Source organism: Triticum aestivum, chromosome 2D (assembly GCF_018294505.1).
Source record: "Triticum aestivum cultivar Chinese Spring chromosome 2D, IWGSC CS RefSeq v2.1, whole genome shotgun sequence".
NCBI lineage: Eukaryota > Viridiplantae > Streptophyta > Magnoliopsida > Poales > Poaceae > Triticum > Triticum aestivum.
Window position 1 is genome coordinate 611,216,136 of NC_057799.1, and position 15,729 is coordinate 611,231,864.

Sequence of the window (15,729 nt, forward strand, 5' to 3'; positions counted from 1 at the left end):
TGAAATTTGTTTAAAGTGTAGTCAAATTTCATACTTGAAATATAAAATACAAACCGAAAAATTATATATATATATATATGAAAATATAACGTTGGATTTCCTCAGAAACCTACTTGAAATCAAAATAGAAACCTCGTTTTCAAATAACCTTGAAAATCGTTTATTTTGAAATAGTAAATAAGCATACTAATATTTTAGAAATAGCATTCTCATTTGAAAAAAGCATGTTCATTTGAAGATAGAATGAATATGCAGATTTAAAAGTAGCATGCTGCTTTGAATATGCTGTTTTTAAAATACCATGCTATTTTAAAAATAGCATGCTGATTTTAAAAATATAATGCTGATTTTAAAAATACCATCTTGATTTTAAAAATAGCATGCTGATTTTAAAAATATAATGCTGATTTTAAAAATACCATCTTGATTTTAAAAATAGCATGCTGATTTTAAAAATAGCATGTTGATTTTAAAAATAGCATGTTGATTTTAAAAATAGCATGCTGATTATGCTGTTTTCCATATGCTGTTTTTTAAAATAAGCATGCTGATTTCAAAAATAGCATGCTACTTACATCCTGATTTTTAAAATATAATGCTGTTTTCAATATGCTGTTTTTAAAATAGCATGCTGATTTCAAAAGTTACATGCTTTTTTAAATATGCTGTTTTGAAAGTAGCATGTTGATTTTGAAAACAGATGCTGTTTTTAAAGAGTTTGAAAACAACATTTTTTAATTACGCTATTTAAAAAAAATTAAAATAACATGATGGTTTGCTCTGTTTATGAAAACAGCATGCCATTACGAAAATAACAGAAACATCATTTTTTAAATATGAAAGCTTCGACCCGCAAGTTTTTGTTTTTGCATTGCATTTTTTTGTGCAACACATACAAACCTCATTTTCAAAATAACTCGTACTAGCTTAAAATGAAAGTAGCATCTAATCCATATGAAACCCGGTTAGATTTGATTTTAAAAATACGAGCATCACTGTGGCTAAAAAAGGAAATATCTTTGCAGTCCATAAAGGTAATTCTATCAGGGAGGGTACCAGGGTGCGTTATAAGAACAGACTTGCATAGCAAGTACATTACTCCACATAAGTTCATACTACCACCAAGTTACTGCCAAGTTCCACTTACTGGACGATCTTCATATCCAGTCGGACTCAAAAGTTATACCACCAAAGTACCAGTTACTACCAAGTACCAATTACTAGCAAGTTGCACTTACTAGACCCAAAAGCTGATACTACCAACTTCCAGTTACTGGCTACTACATACGTATTATAGAACTAGCGTCAAACTACTCCGATGGGTCAACGAATCCTCATGCCACTGGCCATGTTCACCCTAAGCCCACCTCCACTCCTTTCCATGAACCTGAAGATAGCCATTTGATCTTCTTTCATTTTGGCGCCCTGAACGACTTCTCTCCAGTTGTTTGTCATGATCATACGCCCATCCTTCTTGCCCATCTTGAACAAGACCTGTTTAGAACCTTCAAAATGTTCGTTGGTGACACGCACAACCATGGGCTTTCGCAGATAGTCTTTGAGGTAGGCCTGACTGTAATCCTTTGAGAAGCATTGATTACACAGGGAAATAAATAATGTTACATAAAAAAATAAGCATGATTTGCACACAAAAAAGTAAGTATGATTTGCACAACCACGCCTGTCCTCCTCTCTATCTCTACATGATGGCATTTTCACTTGTGAAATATGATTTGCAAAAAAAAGAAGTCCAAGTGTTTACCATCTTCCTCTTCCCTTTGATGACTACCGAGCGAGTGATGGTGCTGACATAGTATGGCATGGGAGTTTTGCACTGCTTTACTATGGATTTGAGACAGTCCCACCGATCCTGGTTTAGCAATACATGGTTGCCATAGAAGATGCGATCCTCGAAAGTTCCTCTTCTCCCCGGGTATCCCGGACCTGTATCAAAAAAATTAAGATGACAGAGTAGTAAATAATTTCATACATAAGATCTAGAACATCAGCACTGGGTTGATGATCAAGCCTACTTCAATGATCAAGAAATGAAGGACATAGATAACCCAATCACATCCACCCGGCAATATCTCGTAGAAACATGGGCAAATCGAATATTTGATTTATTTAAACTAACAACTAAAAACTGCTCTATTTAAGCTTTAGTTCAGTCAATGTTGATTTGGAAGGTCATCTAGAACCTAAACAGAGTAATGTGTGGTAATCAAGTGTCACTCAAACATCAACTTTAGATAGTTCACGGTTCATTTAATATCTGACCAGCCATATAGAACTTTACCCCTGTGTGCCAAGATGGGATCGTTGTCCACATATCCATCTCCATCAGAACTATCATCAGTGTCATAGTCGCTAGAGGTGCCGTCATCACCGCTATAGCCGTCACTCCCATGTGAAGTGCCATCTGAAGCATCATCTGAGGTGGTCCGGTGATCACTATCTTCACTGCTGATGAGGATGGTTTCCCTTGCCATTCAAACCTGTTGCATGCACTGCAATGAACAACTGTTAGTTATTGATATATGAAATCAGTCTTACACTAGAACTTGTTAGCACCATATACAATGTGAATAATCTTTTCGCATACTTCTTGCTAAGTACGTAGTTAATGTATAAACATCTACACGAAAAAGCTAGTCGACAACCAGATTGATACTACTAGACTATTCGCACGACTAGTGGTTAGACTCATAATCACTGGGCAGACAGAACCAATTAGGATATTTCAAAGTTACAATTTTTTCGGCATATTTTTGTGACATTGGCAGAAATAGTTGGTAGCCAACCAATCAGTAGCAAACATTTGGCATTTTGCCAGATATTGGCATGCCAAATTTTGGCATCGAACCATTCATGCTGATAGATCATGATTGACTTGCTACCAATGTTGGCATTGCCAAATATTGGCAAATTTATGTGAGCTGGACAAGAAAACTTGGTAACCAACCAATTATTAGCCATGTATATTTTGCATCAAACCAATTTCGCTCATAATTCGAACAAGCAGTAAATAGAATCATAAAAAATATAAACCAACCATAATTGTTACACCATGATTGGTAGCCAACCAATCACTTAACAAATCATTTCATCAAAGGTATGCACATATTAGTAGCCTTGCATACTTAACAAATCATTCAAAAAATGAACCATGATTGACTGCTCTCATCGAGTAATACGTGAAACTATAACTGATCTGCCTTTGAGCACTGCAAATTTCCTAATGGGCTGTTGTGTGGTACCATCAGGTAATAAATATAAAGTCTTTAAATTGCCCCAACAAAACAAATAATGCATTTGCTCCTGTACATAACATTTTTAGAGGTAGCTGTGGAGGTTAATTTTCCAGTGAGAATAAGGACATGGCAGCATCTCTCAAGCAAGATGGCAGCATAGTGAAGGTTATGAGAATGAGCAAGGTATGCTGTCCAACAGTCACCCTTTTGTATACTTGCTATGTATTTACTCATTACTACCCATACCAACAAGTAAAATCATGATTATGAAGTATAATGGCAGAAAATCCAACAGTGAGGAATTTGTTGCAATATGAACTACTAGCTCACAGCAAATCTTCATTGACCCCAACAAGCCCATACCATATGATGGAGATAGGCTGACATAATTCAAGTAAGCAGTAACAACAATCATCAAAAATATGCACCAACCAAAAATATTACATGTGTGCACATATCATCAAAAACATGCACCAATCAAGAGCCGTCTATACTTGACAAATCCTTCAAAATATGCACTAATCATCATACTACCATCGAGTAATACATGAAACTATAACTGATCCTCATTCCATCATTACAAAATTCCTCATGGACTGCTTCTGTGCTCTCCTTTTAGTTTTTAATAATTAAGTATCAGCAAATACATATACACAGTCTTCAAACTATCCCAACAAACCAAAACATGTGTATGCTCCTGTGAATATACTTTTTCTATATCTAGCAATGGGGGATCATTTTCCAGGGAGAAAAATTACTTGATAGCATCTATCAAGCAAGATGATAGTATAGTGAAGACTATGTCGACGAGCAAGGTATGCTGGCCAACACCCACCCTTTTCTCTTACTTGCTACCAAAGTGTTTACCCATTACTACCCATATGAACAAGTAAAACCATGATTATGCAGCACGTTGTCAGATTATCTTGCTGTAAAATTACTTGTTGCAATATGACCTACTAGTTGACAGTAAATCTGCGTATACCCGAAACATGCACACAAGCAAGTGTCTGCTTTTAACTTGGGAGGTGCTGGTAGATCGCAAAATTAAGGTCAGGTCGACATGCGAAGGGCAGGGAAGATCAATCTTACGTGCGAAGTGGTACCAGATGGGGCTGGAGTAGACTTGTTCGAAGCTGGCAACACCGGAGCTTCGGGCGGCGCGGCTAGGGATTGGGGAGAAGAGGTGCCGTAGTCAGACCTTGTTATCGATGAAGCAGTGGAGAATCGTGGCCGGAGCAGGGGGGAGTGGGTGGCCGGAGCGGATTCGGCCGATTTGACGACGACGGGGGCGGCCAAGGTGACATCTTAGCAAACCCTAGTCGTCTCCCTCCGCGTCTCCTCTCTGTCTCTGCCAAGAACGAAGTATGGTGGGATTGGGAATGGGGGTGGGGATGGGGTTGGGGCCATCGCTCGCTTTTCTCTCTGCCTCCCACTTGTACAGGCCCACAAAAGGAACAAAGTGTTGGGCCGGATCAGATGCAGATTTGGCAGCTTACCAATTCTGGTCAAACAGAAAAGATCAGCATCACCAGGCCAGCAGGACCACCATAGATGTGCTTTTGAAGAAACCCTAAAAATACAGTGCTATTCATATTGCATGTGCATGAGTCTTTCAGTACACCAATTGATCTTGAATAATTTTAAGCACTGCACAGTATATATATATATATAAATAATGGTTAACCAATAAAATGGTAAAATATTCGATGCAAGGTTATTTTTTTAAAAAATCAATAATTGAATTGTATGCATTTTTATGATTAAATTTAATAAATGTAACATTTTTTCAAAAACTATGATAATTAAAATATTCATTGGTATTTAAAAAAACAACCGCAAATGACTACTTATGCCAACCAGAACTTCTTCAGGGTTTCGATTATTCATCTATTCTTTGGCATGCTGGTTGTCATAACGCCTTCTTCGGACCTTCTCTTTGTCAGACAAATTACTGAGATATTGGGCTAGTGCCTTGTGTTTCGCCCTCACACCATGCTTTATTTGGTAGCCTTTGGCAACTCCTTCGGCGTGCTCAATAATACTAATGAAAGCCGGGTCCACATATTTGCTACAGAAAGCGCAACGATACGCCATACGCTTAAGCACGTTGCACTGTCCATTCTGCAATTCTTCAAGGGTTTTCTGAGTGTGTGCATCCATCTCTCCTTCGGGAATCTCCGCATAATCATCAGAATAAGGCTGCAAGTTTAAATTATGTATGATATAAGCTGAACCATTGTTTACAGTAACTAATACTCCCTAAGCTCCCTACTGTAGTGCAAATTATTTTTAAAATAAATATTTATTAACTATGAAAAATTAAGGAGAAAAAAATCAATATCAATTCCATATGGAAGCATAAATCATATGATGTACTTTAAAAAAATGTCAATAAACATGGACAACTTTTATGATGTTTGACTTTTAGCATAAAACAAAAACGCACTAAATTGTGGAGTGGATGAACCATTAATTTGTCAAAGATTGATTGAATAAATAATGATCATTACGTACTGATGATCAACAGTATATTTGGATCTAGATTCCATTATGCCAAGTCAACAACATATTGATGGTTTAATGATTAACCTCTAACCTTAAACTTGAAGACAGATGTAGGGTTAAAAAAATAAAATTACCGTAACGGAATTCCAGTCCATGCCGTGCATGTGCTGCTGCTTGTGATCGACGACGGAGATCCTGATCCATGCGATGGACGACGACGTCGGTGGTTAGCTCCGCAGGTCCACGATCTGTCACGACGGCGTCCATGACAGGCCCCCCACATCCATGTCCCCACTCTGTCATGACGGCCAATCGATCTCCATGAGTGGATTTCATATCCGGCGGCAGGGAGGCAGGCGTGTGAGCGGCTGTGATGGTTTTAGAGCGTACCCTAGGGGGAGAGATGCGGGGAGTAATTGGTAGTTACCTACTATAGCGGAAATATTTCGGCGTTGGGCACCTACAATGCAGCGGGCTTATTTAGGCGCTTAATTAGGATCCTGGAAAAAAATCACAATCGTAGGCGCTTGGGGCAGGCGCTAGGAACTGGATTTTGTATATCTACGTGATGCAATCCAAAGATCGTGTCCGGGGTGGATGGGTTGGGGATTGATTTTTTTTTACATAAACCCTAGTGCTCAAGACTTGTGAAACATCAGATCAAATTGTCATCAAGTGATGTAGAAATTTCAAACTGAGAAAGAAATGTACGCAGAGGCCATTATAGTATTACTTGGATCGAGACTTTGTGATCATCATGTAGCCACGCCACAACCAACACGATGGTCTCCGTGGCCATGTAGACATCACACCATGCACCGTTGGCCGCCTAGACCCTCTAGCCATGCATCGATAGTCGTCACGTCTCGCATGCATTTGTGATGCTAGCAATGTCATCACGTGATGTCATAAACCAAAAGGTGTGTGACAATAATTTGAAAAAACAACAAGAAAATACTCCGTCCCAAAATTTTGACTAAAACATGATTTGATACGTCAGTATTTACACAAATCGAAGACAAGAATTTTGGGACGGAGGGAGTACTAAAGCATCAATATTCCAATCCTAGGTTGCTATAAGAGAAGCTTGGATTTCCATCTACCAAGCTGAATGCAGCTCAAGGCTGCAATTCCATTGCACTGGTACGTTAAATATGTAGTCGGCACACAACTTAACATGCATAGTTGTACCATAGTTCAACAGTAAGCATACGGTACTTCTTAACATAGTTCATCCATAAAGTCTCGCCAACATACCACAAACTAAGGTAGCACACAACTTTTAGTGATATATATATATACCAAAACTAGTGTTTTTCTTTCAAGTTTGTGACCATGCATTATTCTACTTTGGATCTATTGCAACGCACGGGCACATTGCTCGCTTCTTAGTGAACGAGCTAACGAGTTTCACGAGTAGCTCGTTAGTATCAAAATAACACCAATTTTCATCTTACGCGGCCATTTTTGGAGGCAGCAAACTAGCGCATTTCCTTTTTGAGCCACCATCTTCCTTCTTGAAAACCACATATACACACTCAACATGTATACCTTAACACATCAGAATCTGTTAACGAGCGCTCACAAGCTTAACTAGCTTCAAACGAGCCGATGATTAATGAGCACGAGTTTAACAAGCAGAGATGCCAAACCACACACCAATTAACATAGGTCTACCTTAGTTCAACGCTTCCATATATACAAAACCAACAAAGTATAGCATAGTTCGACCATAATGATCACCAACAAAGTATAGCATAGTTCAACCATAACACTTCGCATAGTTAAAACCAAAAGAGCATCAGTTCTAGCTACGAGGGTGTGCACTTCCCTAAAGCGTAGCCATTCTATCTTCAAACCAATCTCAACAAGTACTCGGTGTTCGCGGCGTGCTTCACCCTGAAAGCGTAGCCATTCTTGATGCTGCCTTGGGATGTTTCGAGTGCATGCTGAATGGCACTCTGCAGGCTGCCTTTCATCAGCTTGTTGCAGTAAGGGCATCCGTAGCCCCCCTTCCGTTTCTAGGCCTGACACGTTTCTCGAGCACACCACTGTCCAGCTCCCTCACCTTCTGCCTCCTGTAGATCCTCTGGGTTTCTGGGTCGTTGTCGACGTCGTCACTTAGGACCTACATGTAGTACAAAATGTTGCGTAAGTATATTTAATATGAGAATTCAGCAGGCACAGAGTCTATGAAACATAATGTAATTGATGACAGCGTAAAATATCTTCAAATGATGTTGAAAAAATAAATGCATGACTTATTAGTTGCTACATAAGCAACTAAATGGGATAGTACCATATAGTAAAAAAATGAAGGATCAACCATACATGTCGAAGAGAGCACTAGCATTGCCACATTTTGTCACACATTTTTCCCAAGCTTGCCTAAGGTTAGTTCATCAAAATGAGAGCCACAAGTTGGCAAGCCTAAGGGAATCTTGCCACACTTTTTGTGTGTATACCATGTGGGGCCCAAGTGTGGCTTGCCTAAGGTGTGGCTGGAACCAAACACTCACTGAAGTTGGTCAAACTTGCCTAACCTTAGGTGTGGCAATCTTTGGCAAAATTAGTCCCAAACCAAACAACCCTTTAGTGCAACAAAATTCACTTATTACGTAAAAATGCATGAACTAATGATGTAACATGGCAGAGCAGCATACAGACGTACTAATGCAAAAAAAATGAATTATAACTTACATTCATGACTAGATAAAATAGCTAGTGAGTTGTATCTATTTAGGGTTAGAATTTTGTGTGCTTATGATGATGGATATTGAAACTCCCCATGTTATCGTCGTGGAAGTTTCCCCTGTTGATTAATACCCCACCCATCAATGTTCCTGAACCATTCAACATTCTAGCTAAAGTAGTTATTATGAATTCTGACAATACGTGATCCCAAATGTTGTACTTACAAAAAAGGGTTTTATCATTTATGCCACCAGCCGTGTCCCACAACTCAGTATCGCCACTAGGAATTTCTACTGCTAAAAAATGCCATCGCTTCGTTAGACACATGCTCAAAAATGCCACTACACATCATTATTGTGATCTCAAATCTCTTTTGACATGTTATAATGGCATCAATCAATACCTATGGACCAACATGCAGCTCTCCCTCTATCTCACTACAATAAAGTGTGGGCCCACTTGATCCCAACAGCGTTCTTATTTTCCTGAAAAATTATTCGCTTACTTACTCCTCACTAGTGGGGCCACATTTATCATTGTGAGATAGAGAGAACTGAAATGTGGGACTAGGTTTTTTTGTCATATTGGATGGTACAAGTTTTACATGAAAATAACAATGTGTAATGGCATTATTGAGCAAACATCTAACGGAATGATGGCATTTTTTATACATCTAATGGCATTTTTGAGTAAGCATCTCACGAATCGATGTCATTTTTCAGCGGTTGTAACTTCTAATGGAAAAACTGAGTAGTGGGATACAACTGGTGGCATAAATGATAAAAACCCTACAAAAGAACTAATTAAAACAACTCAAGTAAACCATTGATGATATCCAATTTCTTTCTAAGATAGCCATTGCTTAGAGATAATCAATGTTTCAAATCATTGCCGCAGCCACTTATGAAACATTTAAACCAAAGATCGATCAAGTGCAACCAAACATGTACTCAACATTTTAATACCTTATTTGCCTTGTACTGACCAGAGAAAACCTAGGATATTACAAAATAAATAAATAAATAAAGGGGATACATGACTAACCTCTTCTTCGTTCTCGTCGGCGACGACCGCAGGTGGGGGCAGAGGAGGCAACACCAGCGGCAGATGAATACCCGGCCGACGCTGAGGAGCCACCACCTGCTCCGGCAGAGAAGCCAGAGGAGCTACCTGTTCCGGATTATTAGCAGAATAATTTATATAGGTAAAAAACTGACATATACATGCCTCAAAAAATGTAATCTAGCTACACAGCTGCGGATCCAGGATTTCATACTTGGGTGTTAAAAAATTTATATTGCAAACTAAAACCACAACAATATTTTTCAAATGGAGGGAGTAATATCTAAAATTTTCATGTGAAAAGATTCTTTGTCCATCGTAATGACAGTACTGACATGAGTGACAGAAAATGAAGATTATTTACTTCAAGACCATACAATATGGCATTTTCATAAAGAAGGCATGGTGTTGTTATCCTTAAGTTGCAGATAATATTTTCACAATCACCTACATAGGCAATTCAATTCCAAGGTCCAGCTACGTATTGGTATTAGCAGAGTCACCAAACCTAGGTGGACAGAATAATTTCTCTAGATCAAAATATGTTATAATGGCACGTGATAATGGACCAACATGTTATTGTGATCTCAAATCTCTTTTGACATGTTATAATGGCATCAATCAATACCTATGGACCAACATGCCAGCTCTCCCTCTATCTCACTACAATAAAGTGTGGGCCCACTTGATCCCAACAACGATCTTATTTTCCTGTAAAATTATTCGCTTACTTACTCCTCACTAGTGGGGCTACATTTATCATTGTGAGATAGAGAGAACTGAAATGTGGGACTAGGCATTTTTTGTCATATTGTTTGGTCAACAAGTTTTACATGAAAATAACAATGTGTAATGGCATTATTGAGCAAACATCTAACGAAACGATGGCATTTTTTATACATCTAATGGCATTTTTGACCAAGCATCTCATGAATCGATGTCATTTTTGAGCGGCTGTAACTTCTAATGGAAAAACTGAGTAGTGGGATACAACTGGTGGCATAAATGATAAAAACACTACAAAAGAACTAATTAAAACAACTCAAGTAAAACATTGATGATATCCAATTTCTTTCTAAGATAGCCATTGCTTAGAGATAATCAATGTTTAAAATCATTGCCGCAGCCACTTATGGAACATTTAAACCAAAGATCGATCAAGTGCAACCAAACATGTACTCAACATTTTAATACCTTATTTGCCTTGTACTGACCAGAGAAAACCTAGGATATTACAAAATAAATAAATAAATAAATAAAGGGGATACATGACTAACCTCTTCTTCGTTCTCGTCGGCGACGACCACAGGTGGGGGCAGAGGAGGCAACACCAGTGGCAGATGAACACCCGGCTGAGGCTCAGGAGCCACCACCTGCTCCGGCAGAGAAGCAGAGGAGCTACCTGTTTCGGATTATTAGCAGAATAATTTATATAGGTCAAAAACTGACATATAAATGCCTCAAAAAAATGTAATCTAGCTACACACTGGTGGCATAAATGATAAAAACCCTACAAAAGAACTAATTAAAACAACTCAAGTAAAACATTGATGATATCCAATTTCTTTCTAAGATAGTCATTGCTTAGAGATAATCAATGTTTCAAATCAGTGCCGCAACCACTTATGGAACATTTAAACCAAAGATCGATCAATGTTTAAATTTATATTGCAAACTAAAACCACAACAATATTTTTCAAATGGAGGGAGTAATATCTAAAATTTTCATGTGAAAAGATTCTTTGTCCATCGTAATGACAATACTGACATGAATGACAGAAAATGAAGATTATTTACTTCATGACCATACAATATGACATTTTCATAAACAAGGCATGGCGTTGTTATCGTTAAGTTGTAGAAAATATTTTCACAATCACCTACATAGGCAATTCAATTTCAAGGTCCAGCTATGTATTTGTATTAGCAGTCACCAAACCTAGGTGGATTTATTAGCAGAATAATTTATCTAGATCAAAATATTGCCTATACGGGGCTCAACACATGTAACCTAGCTAGTTAGCTAACACATCTACAGAATATTGATATGGAGTCCATCGTTCAAAGATAAAAAGAAACCCTGGCCTTCCGCAAAAATAGAGAAAATGACTGACAAGAGCACACCTAGGATTTTACAAAAAATTAAAGGACATAGATGACTAACGTCGCCGACGACCACAGGCTCCGGCACAGAAGGCGTCACCCGCGGCAGAGGAGACACCTGCTCCGTCTGAGGAGCCAGAGTAGCTACCGGGGCCCACATAAATGGCTGTGCAAGGACAGTGTCATGCCGGTCAGGTACCGTATATAAGAAATTTCGGCCAAAAAAATTTCGGGTGCACTACTGTACGTCTGTACCGGTGCTGCTGCTATCAAAATTTGGCATCAACACATTTTGGATGCACGAGAGCCATGAGATCGGAGTGGTTGGTAGATCTTAAATAAAGATAGCCTATACAATGAGGAGTCGACCCCCACACCATGTGGATCCGCCCTGAAACCTAACGGATCTAACGAATCTAGGTACGAATTTCATAGATAGAAGGAAATCAGAAACCCTAGCCATGCCCATAAATAGATAAAGGACTGAACAAGGAGACCAGGATATTACGAAAAAAAGGACTTAGATGACTGACCTCTTCTCCGTCGTCGTCACCATCGACATTGACGACGGGCTGCGGCAAAGGAGGCAGATGGCGTGTCAGAGGAGTCACCTGCTCTGGCGGAGGAGCCACCTGCTCCGTCATAGGTGCCACCTGCACCGGATGAAGCCCCTGGACGTGGTCGACGACGTCAAGGCTGCCCTGCTGCCGGCTGGACCCCTCGCCGGCGGGGACGGGTTTCTCCTTGTGCAGCTTCGCACGAGGCTTGGATGCTTCGTGCGCCATGGCGTCGGCCCTCCCTCCCATGGTGCGCTTGGGCATCTCGACGGCGGAGGTCCAGCGGCGGGAAGGGAGCAGCAGCGGGAAGTGCACGACGAGTGATGAGGCGTGGGAGGAGAAAACCCTCGATTGTGGCTATTTGTGGATTTGTGGATGGAGAAGAGTACGGGAAGAGAGGGTGGCAATGAGATTAATGCTATGGGGAAGCGGAGCATGCTATGGGGACGCGGAGCGGCCGATTTTATCCTTGGCTAGTCAACCGCATTTGTTGCCACGTTGACACCTCCCCGTGTGTTTTTCACACCATCACTTCTGCCACGTCAAAACGCAACTTCTCACTAAAATGAATAGCCCGATCGTGCACAGCCATGATTTAGGAGTAATGCAACTTCCCTTCAAAAAAATTGTGTAATGCAACTGCTCCCTCATTACACAGAACAAAGTCATACAGTGGGACAGCTGCATTTGTAGGCTTGTTTCATCTGCACGTGTCATGTTTTATATTTGTCCTAAAATATGTTGTAAAACTTTACAAACAATGGAATTTCAAATGGATGTGACAAAACTTCGACAGCAACCGCACGGATTCGTCTGCCATATATCCGATGTCCGGTACCAAGGAGGGGAATGTTGATCCACGCGATGCCATGCGTTTCATCTGGACCCATATCATGCACCCCTAGCCAACCAGGCCAAACATGCGCCGCTAGCCTTCTTGATCCAAACAATGAGCTAGTGTCCACCATGCGTAGAGATGCTCATGTGGACAGGTTTGCTAGCACTAGTGAATGACGTCGGATCTCGGTGTGCAATATGTGTAGCCGCGTGTCTCTTTGGCATGCCTGGCATACCGATGGGAGGGACTCGTCGAAGGTCCAACGAACCGCGGTGGGGTCAATGGTGGATGTATGGTGTGGGTCAACCTGGCTAACGGTGCAGGGTTTGAGTGTAGGTGGCTGGGAGGCTAGATGGCTAATGAGTGCGCATGCGTCATCTGTACATTGTCAAGGTTGAACGGTGGTTGTCTACGTGGCCATGCATGCATGCATGGTGTGGGTCCATTTGGCGTGCGGCGCATGGGACGTCCCTTCGTGGCTAGGGCGCACAACTTGCGGCACAGAGTTCTGAAGCAGATGAAGGTGCGGGCCCCGGTCTCCATCCACAAGCAGGACTTGTTCCCTCTCGATGGCTAGCACCGGGATGCGTTTTGGTCTCGTTTACACAGAACCTACATGAAGGCTTATGCGTGCTGCTCTCTATGTTCGACCACACCCACACCGCGAAAGGTCCCAAGAAATTCCGATCCCTCGTGAATTTGCACAGATTATAGCAGCGACAGACGACACCCGACATTTTTGCCCTTAATAACGGCTCTGAGCTGGCCCTTCCCATTGGTCGCACATGGCCCATATATGGACCAGAGCTTAGCATGGAACTGTCACCCCCAATCCCTGCTATGATTTCATGTGGCCGCGGTATAGATCCTGAATTTCTGAGGATACTACCCTAGAAATGCGGCAAATGTCCCGAATATGGCACGCGTGGGCTCCGAGAAAGGTCGGGACCTTGCATGCACTTTTGGATTGTTCTCCGTCGACCCAAGAGAAAGCATCGACGAAAATGGAGGAACGGGCCCGCATTCACTGCGCAAACCGGACGCGTTACCTCAAGGTAGCTAGATCCAAACCATGCACCCCCGCCGTCTAGACCCACGTGGCGCACCACTTAGGCACTAGACCCACACCACTTACGCCGGCCCCCAAGCCAACCATTCCCCGTGTTGATTCATATGTCGCACCCGGCAAAATAGCTTAGCACAAGACTTTCACCCCGATTTCCACAACATGCACCACTACACATGTCCACAAAAATGGACTATCGCACTATCAACATTTTTTTGCCAAAACAAGTAAGTCATTTTTAAATTGCTTGAAAATAACAAGGTTTCTGTTAAATTATAATTTCATTAATTACACATTATAAGGTGCATTTTTTGTCCCTCAAAAAGGGGTGCATTCCTTTTTGTATACCCACAAAATTCCTTCCTTTCCCTCGAAAAAATGAATCCTTCTTCACCCTCTCACTATCACGTTCACGGTGGCCTCGCCCTATAATCTAGGAGTGGTCGATCCAATCTCCCCACGGGGGACAACTTCCATGCACTATCTATCTTGGTTGGTTGCAACCATCTCTCCAAAACGGTTTATTATGGAGAAATCACATTCTTTTGTTTTTCCTTCAAAAGATATGTGGCGAAAAAACATGGAATAAAATTGTACAAGGCATGGTGGGATACGTGCACATGCTGTCTTTTTGTACTACAAGTGCACTTGTTGGCAAATTGCATGTGCACGTGTCATGTTTCATTTTTTCTTGAAAATTATGTTGTACACCTTTACATAGACGCTTGAATTATTGTTTTCATATGTTAATAATTCCTAAATATTGAAATTCAGCATGCACATAACACATGGCATCCAAGCTTCGTCGGCGACCACTTGGATTCGTCTGGTATATGCCCGCTGTCTGGTATCGGGCTGGGGAATGTGGATCCATGCGATGCCATGCGTTTCATCTGGACCCATGTCATGCACCCCCAGCCAATCGGGCCGACAACATGTGCCGCTAGGCTTCTCGATCCTAACCATGCGCTAGTGTCCACCATGGGTAGAGATGGTCAGGTGCACAGGTTTGCTGGCACTAGTGAATGACGTCGTATCTAGGTGTGCAATATGTGTAGTCGCGTGTTGCTTTGACATACCTGGCATGCCGAGGGAAGGGACTCGTGTCGGAGGTCCAACGAACCGAGGTGTGGTCAATAGGGGATGGATGGTGTGGGTGAACCTAGCAAACGGTGCACGGTTTGAGTGTAACTGGCTAGGTGTGCATGGCTGGGGGCTAGATGGCTAATGAGTGCGCATGCGTCTTGTGTACATTGTCAAGGTTGACCGGTGGGTGTCTACTTGGCCACGCGTGCATGCATGGTGTGCGTCCTGTTGGCGTGCGGCGCACGGGATGGGCCTTGGTTGCTACGGTCCACATCTTGCGGCACAGAGTTCTGAAGCAGATGAAGGGGCAGGCCCCGCACACTGTTCCTAGGCCAGACTCGTTTCCTCACAATGGACAATGGCTGTGAGGCGGCCCTTCTCTTTGGTGGCACATGGCCCATATATATGGACCAAAGAGCTTAGCATCTGATTGTTACCCCATTTCTGCTATGATTTCATGTGGCCGCGGTATAGATTGTGAATTCCCGATGATACTATTGGGGAACGTAGTAATTTCAAAAAAATTCTTACGCACACGCAAGATCATGGTGATGCATAGCA